General features: G+C 34.7%; 1 long non-coding RNA gene across 1 annotated transcript; it reads left to right on the top strand.

Annotated features, from left to right (window-relative positions):
- The first annotated feature begins 4,601 nt into the window (after positions 1–4,601).
- LOC136064488 (uncharacterized) lies at positions 4,602–6,307 on the top strand. Its single transcript, XR_010626101.1, has 2 exons — positions 4,602–4,774; positions 5,669–6,307. It is a non-coding gene; the product is annotated as an uncharacterized LOC136064488 (long non-coding RNA).
- The last annotated feature ends 5,791 nt before the right edge of the window (positions 6,308–12,098 follow it).

Raw genomic sequence — 12,098 nt, 5'->3', positions numbered from 1 at the left:
TACAATAAATGTGAAGATACTAATATGCTAACAGTATGGAATCTGGATTAATGTGTGGGGTGGATTTTATGTTCAGCTTATGTTACACTCTTCCATGATTTGTTTATGGATATTCTTGGTAGTGTCTTCAATTTTTTCAGGTATATCATATATGTAATCAATGGTCCGTCGGTGTTTAATGACAATATATATATATATATATATATACAAAGAGGTCTTCTTATAACATTATTTGTTTAGAATTAAAAGTACAGTGTTTTAGTAGCATGATCTCTGTTTTGTTATGATTATCTTCGAGCTACTGCCGCGCTTATGATATTATCCATGAGCTTTTGCAGAGTTGTTAAAAAATCAAATATCAATTTCGCTAGAGCGAAATTGTAAGAATCAAATTGCAGAAAACATTATAAGAATCAAATATCAAATTCTCAACCAAAAAAAAAAAAAAAATGCAGAAAACCTAAGTTTAAAGGCAAAGCTGAATTCCGTAATCGCTTTTGCCAGTTAATTTGAAACTGTTATCAATAAGTCTACCTAACTTTTTTTCTGAAGTAAACTTTGCGCCTTCCTTAGCTGTAAGCCTGTAACATTCCACAACAAAAAGGTTGTGATTGTATGCAGTATGCACTATGGCTCAAGCGAAAGTGAATTTAGGCTTCTCTCAAAAATAGTAAACATAATATTCAATTATCGCAACCTTTGAGTAAAAATAGTTCAACCTTTTTACTTGGTAGTATGCACTGTGGCTGATGGTGATATAATGGGGAAAACAACTTTGAGTTGCTTGAGTTGACTTCCTTAGGCATTGCTCTGAAAATCTTGTATATGCTCGACATATAAGACCTATGTGAGACTGACATGTGTACCACATAATGTATAAGATACTTTCTTCTTAGTAATTGAACAGAGATAGCAAAAGTTGTGGATATTGTAATTGGTGCCAGCAATGATGAAGTTGGTGTTGCTAATGCAATGTGCTGGTATGTGTTATGAGCTTTAGTTCAAGCATGAAAATTTGGACTAAACTAAATAGATAATGGAGGCAACCGAACGCTGACCTGTCACTAGTTTTTGTTATTTTTCTCTTAGAAAAACATTAAATGAGCTTAGCTAAAGAGGCGAGAAGTTTTGTCAAATTTTACCCATTGAATCATATTTTGAAAAGCTTAAAATAAAAATTATTCTTGAAAAATTTTCATATTTGGGTTTTCAAGTGACTTCTGCTGTGGAATCTTTATATATACTTAGTTGCTTACTGCGAAAGCAAAAGCAAAAGCAAAAGCATAAATAGATCAGCCCAGTGCACGAAGGGCTGGTTGCACTTGTGTTAAGGACAAGCCCAAATCCAACACTTGTTAATGTCAAGTGAATTTATGCTTCTTCCAAAGATAGTTAAAAATCGATATATATGAAATAGAAAAAGGAAAAGATGACTGTGATCAAGAGTGCTATAAGAGGGAGAAAAAAGTAATTTAGAAATGGTATAAATTAGAATTTGTATATGTGGGAGGGGCAAGATTCGAACATAGAATAATGTCATGTGAGCCCGACTTAAAGAGATGAAAAGACACATACTCTCATTAGTCCTAGCCCAATATGTTGATAAGAGCCTGAGTATTGAAATCTCAGAAGCAGATCACCTGAGGAGCCCAAAGAGCCAACATTGCTCAAAAGGTTTTAAGCAAGCCACTTGGACCAAACGACAAAATATTGAGGAAGGAGGTAGAGACATGCAAGTAAGAAAAAGAGAAATATCTAGGTAAAGTATCCATCATCTCCGCATTTAATGCATTGCACTAACTCAGCTGACCGTATTAATGGCAAAATGACCATAAATAGTACCTTCACAGTTTGCAGCATATTCTACCACCTCCAGCAAAACCTTGATAGGACAAGTATCCAAAGGAAGATCAGTGATTGTACAAGTTAAGGGTGTGCAAAAAATTGAGGAACCGAAAAAAACCACTTCAAAACAACCGAACCGTTGCAAAAATTTTGGTTCAATTTCGATGACAGATTTAAATGCACCGAACTGAACCGAAATATATTATTATATTATTTTATATTTTATATTAAATATATAATATAAAGTTTGTAAATGTCTGGGCTTGGCCTTGCCAAAATTACTCAAGCCCACTGCCCTTTTTTTTTGGAAAGAAGCCCACTGCCCATTAGGCATTAGATAAGTTAGATTAACTAACTAAAATTAAACTAATTAACTTAAATTAATTAAGTTAAACAGAAATTAATCAATACTATTATTTAAAGGGCTCTCTTGTTTGGATCATTTTTTTTTTCTTTTCCAAATACCCATATTTTTCTAGATTTAGGTAGAGACAAAACTACCCCTAAAAAAAAAATAGAGACAAAACTAAAAGATAGTATGATAAAAATACATGTTTAATTAACTAAAAGATAATATGGTAAAAATACATGTCTAATAAACTAAAGGATAATATAGTAAAAATACATATTTAACTTACACTAAAACATTACCTATAAAATAAAAACACTCTTCTATGGCCCATTTCTTGAAAAAATAATTATACGTTTATTTTTTTTTTAATAAAAAAATAAGTTAATCAACCCACGTTTGCTATTGTTTTTACCCTTAAAAAAAAAAAAAAAAAAAAAAATTTTCTAACATGTGCCCTAAGGGCACACAATAGAATACTATTTTTTTGGAAAAAGTTTTAATGGGAATTGAAAAAGTTTTGAAAATTTTTTCAATTCCCGATAAATTTTTTNTTTTTTTTTTTTTTTTTTTTTTTTTTTTTTTTTTTTTTTTTTTTTTTCCCTCATATTTGCGCCGACGTGGCTCAATTCTGCCAAAATCGACTTTGATTCGACTAGAATTGGGCCATATCGGCCATATTGGGTCGTATCAGCTAGAGACCGATACTGTCGATACGGCCGAAACATGCCGGAAACGGCCGAAACAAGCCAATATCGGCCTTGAAACTCGCTAGAACAGCCGAAATTCTGACCTCAGAGGCATAGTAATGTGTTTCTTACCTTCTTCTTTTTTTGTTTTGTGAATCGAGGCATATCAATGTGTTTTTTAAGAATATTTTAATAGTAAAATATATAGAAAATATAAATGAAAATATTTTTAATAATTTTTTAATCGCCGAGTCTTGCTGCACCCACACCCTACTTTTTCAAAAATTACCGAATCCCGCACCCGCACTCGCATTCTCACCCGAGTCCCGAAACACACCCATGCTTCATAGCATCAGTCGACATCTGCAGCCGGCCTCCATGGCTACTCCACACGCCGGCCTCCACCGCTACTCCACATACCCCACAACCCACACGTATTCATTGTCACTCTCACAGCCTCCACTCCACACGAATCTACCTCTGCTGCCGCCTCCACATGCCGGCCTTCACACGCCGACCTCCCCACGTGGCTTGATCTTTTCATTCTCACAGTGACCTTCTCTATTTTTAATTTCTTGATAACCCTCTCTTTTTTCTTTTTCTTTTTTTGTATTTTGGGTTTTGTTTAATACTGAATCAATGCTATTTTTTGTGAATCTGAGACTGTGTCGTTAAGTTGTTTTTTTCTTATTGAAAAATCGATAAACCAATGTGATGTTGAGTTATTATTTTCTGTTGAGTTGTTACTTTCTTTTTGTGACTGTGATGTTGACTTAGAGTTTTGGAAAAATCGATAGCCCTGTGCTTCACAGAAAACCAACCGAAACCAACGGAAACCGAAATACCATCGAAACCAATTGATTTCCAATTATTTCAGTCGGTTTTGGTTGAGCAAACTAAAAACCGACCGAACCGAACCGATTACACCCCTACTACAAGTGGAGGGTTAGAATGCATTTCAAATAACTATGTAAAGAAAGGGAACTCCTCTAAAATGGGGGACGGAGAATCAAATAAAAATATACCCTGTGCATCTATACTTTGTAATTGAGACCTGAACATTATATGAATTAGAGATCCTCGGACTAACTTGAGGAAGAATTAATATTGAAATCTTCTTCTTTCTTATAGATAGCTTGTTGTTTTTCCATTAACTTGAAATTAAACCATTAAAGCATACAAAGGTTGATCTTGGAAACTCATTTTTTACAAATTAATTGTATTGAGCTGTCACATATTAACTCCCCGTCCATTTCGAGTTGGTAACAGATTTTAGGCCACATACAATATAAATTATAAATGTATGATAAAAATTTAGGTTATTATTAAATAAGAAAAACGTATATAAAATGCTCAAATGGGACAGAAAAGGGAAATCCCGCGTCAGGTGGAGCAGGGCAAGTTGGGGCATTTTTGTCATTTCCTATTGTTTAGCTTCCGTAGGGATGAGAAGGAAAAGTTACCTGTAAACAAAGACAACTTAAAAATAATTTAAATTTATTTCAGTTACTCCTATGGGAGTCCAAATCTTCTGTCCCACTTTTTCTGCTCCACTCTATACTCCACCAATAAATACATGCCACGTGATATTATTAATTAATAACTGTAGGATTAATAAATCAATAATAATAATATTTAATTAATTAGGTGAACACGTGGCATGTATTTATTGGTGGAGTATAGAGTGGAGCAGGAAAAGTGGGACAGAAGTACTGATTTAATCACTTATCCTTTAGATAATGGCTATTGGTGATGGGGAAAATGACATTGAGATGCTTGAGCTGGCTATGTTAGGCATTGCTCTTAGTAATGGATCAGAGAAGACAAAAGCTGTCGCTAATGCAATTGGTGTCAGCAATGATGAAGATGGTGTTGCTGATGCCATATATCGGTATGCGTTCTGAGCTTCAGTTCAAGCATGAAAATTTGGACTAGAATAAATAGATACAAGGGAGGCATCCCAATGTTGTATTCACTCATTTTTGTTATTTTCCTCTTCAAAGAAACACTAAATGAGCTTAGCTAGAAAGGCAATAAGTTTTGTCAATTTTTACTGATCAAATCAGATTTGAAAAGCTTAAAAAATAATCATACTTGAAATAAATTTTATCTTTGGGGTTTTCAAGTGACTTTTGTTGTGGAATCATTCTTAGTATTTATAAAAATCATCAATTACATCATGATTGCTTTCAGAGTTCTGTAAACATATTTCTATTTATATAGCAAAAGCAAAAATGTAAACAGTATGTATAGGCCTATTGCTAGTTGATTGAGACTAAAATTAAGGACAATAATGGTGATTTTCCTTGATTGTAGTCAACCAGGATATATACAATAAATACGAAGATACTAAGGGTCCGTTTGGATACCACTTATTTAGTTATTTTGCTAAAAACTGAAAACACTATTGCAAAATAATTTTTAAATGTGTGAATAGTGCTATGGGACTCATTTTTAATGAAAGTTTTGTTGAAAAAAGAGGTTTGTAAGTATCATGATTGCTTTCGGAGTTCTGTAAACATATTTCTATTTATATAGCGAAAGCAAAAATGTAAACAGTATGTATAGGCCTATTGCTAGTTGATTGAGACTAAAATCAAGGACAATAATGGTGATTTTCCTCGATTGTAGTCAACCAGGATATATACAATAAATATGAAGATACTAAGGGTCCGTTTGGATATCACTTATTTTGCTAAAAACTGAAAACACTATTGCAAAATAATTTTTAAATGTGTGAATAGTGCCATGGACTCATTTTTAATGAAAGTTTTGTTGAAAAAAGAGGTTTGTAGGTCCCATGAACAGTGCACAGGATCCACTAGAACTCAATTAATGCTCTTTTCAAAAAAAAAAAAAAAGAGGTGAAACACTAGACGTGGAACGGAGACACAGTATCCAAATGGGTACTAAGTATGCTAACATATTCCCTCAAAGTCGAGGTAATGTGGAGGAAGCCATCTTGAATTTGGAGACACGATCTCTGAGACAATCTGATGGATGCAATTTGGTGAACACATCAACAAGCTGGTCTTTAGAGGATACTGAGAGCAACTGAAGATACTAATGTACTAACCTGGCTTTGATACCCTGTTGAAATTAGGAACAAAGAGCAAGAAATAACATAATAGAGATACAAGACAAGCGAACTGTGTAGAATTTATATCTGTATATCTTGTATATCTTTTGTGTAGGAATTGAACAGTATATAACTATATGTAGGCCTATTGCTAGTTGACTAGAGGAAACAAAGAATCCTTGATTTTAGCTAATCAGGATATATACAATAAATGTGAAGATACTAATATGCTAACAGTATAGAATCTGGATTAATGTGTGGGGTGGATTTTATGTTCAGCTTATGTTACACTCTTCCATGATTTGTTTATGGATATTCTTGGTAGTGTCTTCAATTTTTTCAGGTATATCATATATGTAATCAATGGTCCGTCGCTGTTTAATGACAATATATATATATATATATACACACACACAAAGAGGTCTTCTTATAACATTATTTGTTTAGAATTAAAAGTACAGTGTTTTAGTAGCATGATCTCTGTTTTGTTATGATTATCTTCGAGCTACTGCCGCGCTTATGATATTATCCATGAGCTTTTGCAGAGTTGTTAAAAAATCAAATATCAATTTCGCTAGAGCGAAATTGTAAGAATCAAATTGCAGAAAACATTATAAGAATCAAATATCAAATTCTCAACCAAAAAAAAAAAAAAAAAAATGCAGAAAACCTAAGTTTAAAGGCAAAGCTTGTCCCATCAAAAAAAAAAAAAAAAAAAAAAAGGCAAAGCTTGAATTCCGTAATCGCTTTTGCCAGTTAATTGGAAACTGTTATCAATAAGTCTACCTAACTTTTTTTCTGAAGCAACTTTGCGCCTTCCTTAGCTGTAAGCCTGTAACATTCCACAACAAAAAGGTTGTGATTGTATGCAGTATGCACTATGGCCCAAGCGAAAGTGAATTTACGCTTCTCTCAAAAATAATAAACACAATATTCAATTATCGCAACCTTTGAGTAAAAATAGTTCAACCTTTTTACTTGGTAGTATGCACTATGGCTGATGGTGATATAATGGGGAAAACAACTTTGAGTTGCTTGAGTTGACTTCCTTAGGCATTGCTTTGAAAATCTTGTATACGCTCGACATATAAGACCTATGTGAGACTAACATGTGTACCACATAATGTGTAAGATACTTTCTTCTTAGTAATTGACCAGCGATGGCAAAAGTTGTGGATATTGTAATTGGTGCCAGCAATGATGAAGTTGGTGTTGCTAATGCAATGTACTGGTATGTGTTATGAGCTTTAGTTCAAGCATGAAAATTTGGACTAAACTAAATAGATAAAGGAGGCAACTGAACGCTGACCTGTCACTAGTTTTTGTTATTTTTCTCTTAGAAAAACATTAAATGAGCTTAGCTAAAGAGGCGAGAAGTTTTGTCAAATTTCACCCATTGAATCATATTTTGAAAAGCTTAAAATAAAAATTATTCTTGAAAAATTTTCATATTTGGGTTTTCAAGTGACTTCTGCTGTGGAATCTTTATATATACTTAGTTACTTACTGCAAAAACAAAAGCAAAAGCATGAATAGATCAGCCCAGTGCACGATGGGCTGGTTGCACTTGTGTTAAGGACAAGCCCAAATCCAACACTTGTTAATGTCAAGTGAATTTATGCTTCTTCCAAAGATAGTTAAAAATCGATATGTATGAAATAGAAAAAGGAAAAGATGACTGTGATCAAGAGTGCTATAAGAGGGAGAAAAAAGTAATTTAGAAATGGTATAAATTAGAATATGTATATGTGGGAGGGGCAAGATTCGAACACAGAATAATGTCATGTGAGCCCGACTTAAAGAGATGAAAAGACACATACTCTCATTAGTCCTAGCCCAATACGTTGATAAGAGCCTGAGTATTGAAATCTCAGAAGCAGATCACCAAGGAGCCCAAAGAGCGAACATTGCTCAGAAGGTTTTAAGCAAGCCACTTGGACCAAAAGACAAAATATTGAGGAAGGAGGTAGAGACATGCAAGTAAGAAGAAGAGAAATATCTAGGTAAAGTATCCATCATCTCCGCATTTAATGCACTGCACTAATTCAACTGACCGCATTAATGGCAAAATGACCCCTAAATAGAGCTTGCAGCATATTCTACCACCTCCAGCAAAACCCTGATAGGACAAATATCCAAAGGAAGATCAGTGATTGTATAAGTTAAGGGTGTGCAAAAAATCGAGGAACCGAAAAAACCACTTCAAACCAACCGAATCATTGCAAAAATTTTGGTTCAATTTCGATGACAGATTTAAATGCACCGAACTGAACCGAAATATATTATTATATTATTATATTATTTTATATTTTATATTAAATATATAATATAAAGTTTGTAAACGTCTAGGCGTGGTCTTGCCAAAATTACTCAAGCCCACTGCCCCTTTTTTTTGGAAAGAATCCCACTGCCCATTAGGCATTAGATAAGTTAGATTAACTAACTAAAATTAAACTAATTAACTTAAATTAATTAAGTTAAACATAAATTAATCAATACTATTATTTAAAGGGCTCTTTTGTTTGGATCATTTTTTTTTTTCCAAATACCCCTATTTTTCTAGATTTAGGTAGAGACAAAACTACCCCTCAAAAAAAAAAGTAGAGACAAAACTAAAAGATAGTATGATAAAAATACATGTTTAATAAACTAAAAGATAATATGGTAAAAATACATGTCTAATAAACTAAAAGATAATATAGTAAAAATACATATCTAACTTACACTAAAACATTACCTATAAAATAAAAACACTCTTCTATGGCCCATTTCTTGAAAAAATAATTATACATTTATTGTTTTTTTTTAAAATAAAAAATAAATTAATCAACCCACGTTTGCTGTTGTTTTTACCCTTAAAAAAAAAGGATTTTACTAACGTGTGCCTTAAGGGCACACAATAGTATACTATTTTTGGAAAAAGTTTTAATGGGAATTGAAAAGGTTTTGAAATTTTTTTCAATTCCCGATAAATTTTTTCTAAAAATGGATTTGTTAATATATGGCTTTAGGGTATACATTAACCGGACTAAAAAAAAAAAAAAAAACCTTACGTTCATCACTCTCTCTCACACAAAGCCTCCCTCACTCCCTCTCACACACACCAGCCTCCATCAGTCCTAGAAAGCACAGACGCAGCTGGGAGGGTGCTGCACCTAAGTCCGACGCGGCCTGACGCGGGACATGGCGTCCAACGCAGTTGACCGCACGTCGGTGCCGCGTCTAAGTTTTTTTTTTCCTCAGATTTGCACTGACTCGGCTCGATTCACACCGACGCGGCTCAATTCGGCCAGAATTGGGCCATAACGGCCATATCGGGTCGTATCAGCCGGTGACCGATACTGCCGATATGGCCGAAACTTGCCGGAAACGGCCAAAATAGGTCAATATCGGCCTTAAAACTCGCCGAAACAGCCAAAATTCTGATCTCAGAGGCATAGTAATGTGTTTCTTGCCTTCTTCTTTCTTTGTTTTATGAATCAAGGCATAGCAATATGTTTTTTAATAATATTTTAATATTAAAAATATATAGAAAATATAAATAAAAATATTTTTAATAATTTTTTAATTGTCGAGTCTCTCTGCACCCGCACCCTATTTTTTCAAAAAATTTCGAGTCCCACACCCACACCCACACCCGTATGCACCCGAGTCCCAAAACGCACCCGTGCTTCATAGCATCAGTCGACATCTGCAGCCGACCTCCACGACTACTCCACACGCCGGCCTCCACAGCTACTCCACATACCCCACAGCCCACACGTATTCACTATCACTCTCACAGCCTCCACTCCACACGAATCTGCCTCTGTTGCCGCCTCCACATGCCGGCCTCCCCACGTGGCTTGATCTGTTCATTCTCACGGTGACCTTCTCTATTTTTAATTTCTTGATAACCCTCTCTCTTTTTTTGTATTTTGGGTTTTGTTTGATACTAAATCAATGCTATTTTTTGTGAATATGAGACTGTGATGTTGAGTTGTGTGAGAGTGCTTTTTTTTTTAGCACTATGGCCCAAGGATCTTGGGCCGTGTGAGAGGTTCTTGGTGGACTGGGATCAATTCTCCGCAGCTAACGGGCTGATTTAAGAATAGATTTGTGCACAGAAACAAGCTTCCTACAATTACAAACAAACCTAAAAAGAGTATTTGTATTGAACAACATTTAGCAGTAAAGGAAATGCATAATAAGTGAAATAAAATGCGAAGAACATGTTAGGGATCCTCCGACTGATGAGGTATGTTTTATTAGTTTTTTTTTTCTTTTAAAAACTGTGATTACAAAGCTCACTACAACATGGTGCAAGGTTCAAGTGAGTTCAAAAATTACAGACTTTGATAGCCATTCAAGCTTCAAAGACTTGCAAAGTTTGAATCCGTTGAATCCGAGCGTGTAATGTAGTGGCTGCTTCGGGGATCCCGGAAACAAGTTCCTCTGTTTTCCCTTTTGTTTTACAGAGTATTTCTTATATCTTTCGGGACTTTTAGAAAAATAACTCTCAGTCTTAATGAATGATCTATGCCTCTCCAAAAAATTGAATTCTATCTCTTCCTTTCCCCCCTTTTATAGCACAGTGGCGGGCTCCTGGGGGTACTACCAATTTTCTTTTTTTTTTGCCCTTTGAAGTTGGTTCAGCGCCTGGTTGTCTTAGGGACATGTCGTTTCCTTTTTTCTTATAGCTCTTCTCTTTTTGCTGCAACAGGATGAAAGTTTCCCAGCTTGCTTCCCATTTCCAGATTTCCCATTGGTTGACTTGAGGGGCTTTGGCTTTTCTTGCTCCAGCCTTCCCAGTTCTTTTCAGTTGTACTTTCTTTGTCTTTTTTCTTCAAATGGTTGGGACCAAATCCCCTGCATCTTTATCTTCTGTCTTTTTTTTCAAATGAGAGTCTCCCAGCGTGCCCTTTTTGTCTTTTCTTTCTTATCAAATCTGCTTTAATTTCTCCTCACGCGTCCGGGGATCCTCTGACTCTGGTATTGCTTCTGGGCGTCCCGACCCAAGTCTTCCTTCTAGGTTTGGTTGCTGTTTGCTTCATCTGTTTTCTTGGGCCCTTTTCTTCGTGGACCTCTGAATCAAGTCTTCTGGGCTCCCTTCTTTTTTCTTTCTTTTCCCCTTCCTTTCTTTTATTGTAAGAGCCCATCCTTTCTCTCTTTTTCTTTTTTTTTTTTGTGAAATGGGCCTAAGGTCTTTTTTCATCTCTTTTCTTTTTGGGCCTATTTGTGGCTATATTAGTTATATTTTTTTTTGTACCTCAACAAGTTGTTATTTTCTTATTGAAAAATCGATAAACCAATGTGATGTTGAGTTATTATTTTCTGTTGAGTTGTTACTTTCTTTTTGTGATTGTGATGTTGACTTAGCGTTTTGGAAAAATCGATAGCCCCATGTGCTTCACAGAAAACCGATCGAAACCGACGGAAACTGAAATACCATCAAAACTGATTGATTTCCAATTATTTCAATCGGTTTCGGTTGAGCAAACTAAAAAACCGACTGAACCGATCCGATTACACCCCTACTACAAGTGGAGGGTTAGAATGCATTTCAAATAGCTATGTAAAGAAAGGGAACTCCTCCAAAATGGGGGACGGAGAATCTAATATAAATATACCCTGTGCATCTATACTTTGTAATTGAGACCTGAACATTATATGAATTAGAGATCCTCGGACTAACTTGAGGAAGAATTAATATTGAAATCTTCTTCTTTCTTATAGATAGCTTGTTGTTTTTCCATTAACTTGAAACTAAACCATTAAAGCATACAAAGGTTGATCTCGGAAACTCATTCTCTACAAATTAATTGTATTGAGCAGTCACATATTAACTCTCCATCCATCTCAAGTTGGTAACAGATTTTAGGCCGCATACAATATAAATTATAAATGTATGATAAAAATTTAGGTTATTATTAAATAAGAAAAACATATATAAAATGCTCAAATGGGACAGAAAAGGGAAATCCCGCGTCAGGTGGAGCAGGGCAAGTTGGGGCATTTTTGTCATTTCCTATTGTTTGGCTTCCATAGGGATGAGAAGGAAAAGTTACCTGTAAACAAAGACAACTTAAAAATAATTTAAATTTATTTCAGTTACTCCTATGGTGGTTTAAAAATTGAATTTTTTTTTAAGGGTCAT

Source organism: Quercus suber, unplaced genomic scaffold (genome assembly GCF_002906115.3).
Source record: "Quercus suber isolate HL8 unplaced genomic scaffold, Cork oak 2.0 scaffold_696, whole genome shotgun sequence".
Lineage (NCBI taxonomy): Eukaryota > Viridiplantae > Streptophyta > Magnoliopsida > Fagales > Fagaceae > Quercus > Quercus suber.
This window is presented reverse-complemented; position numbering and strand designations above follow the sequence as displayed.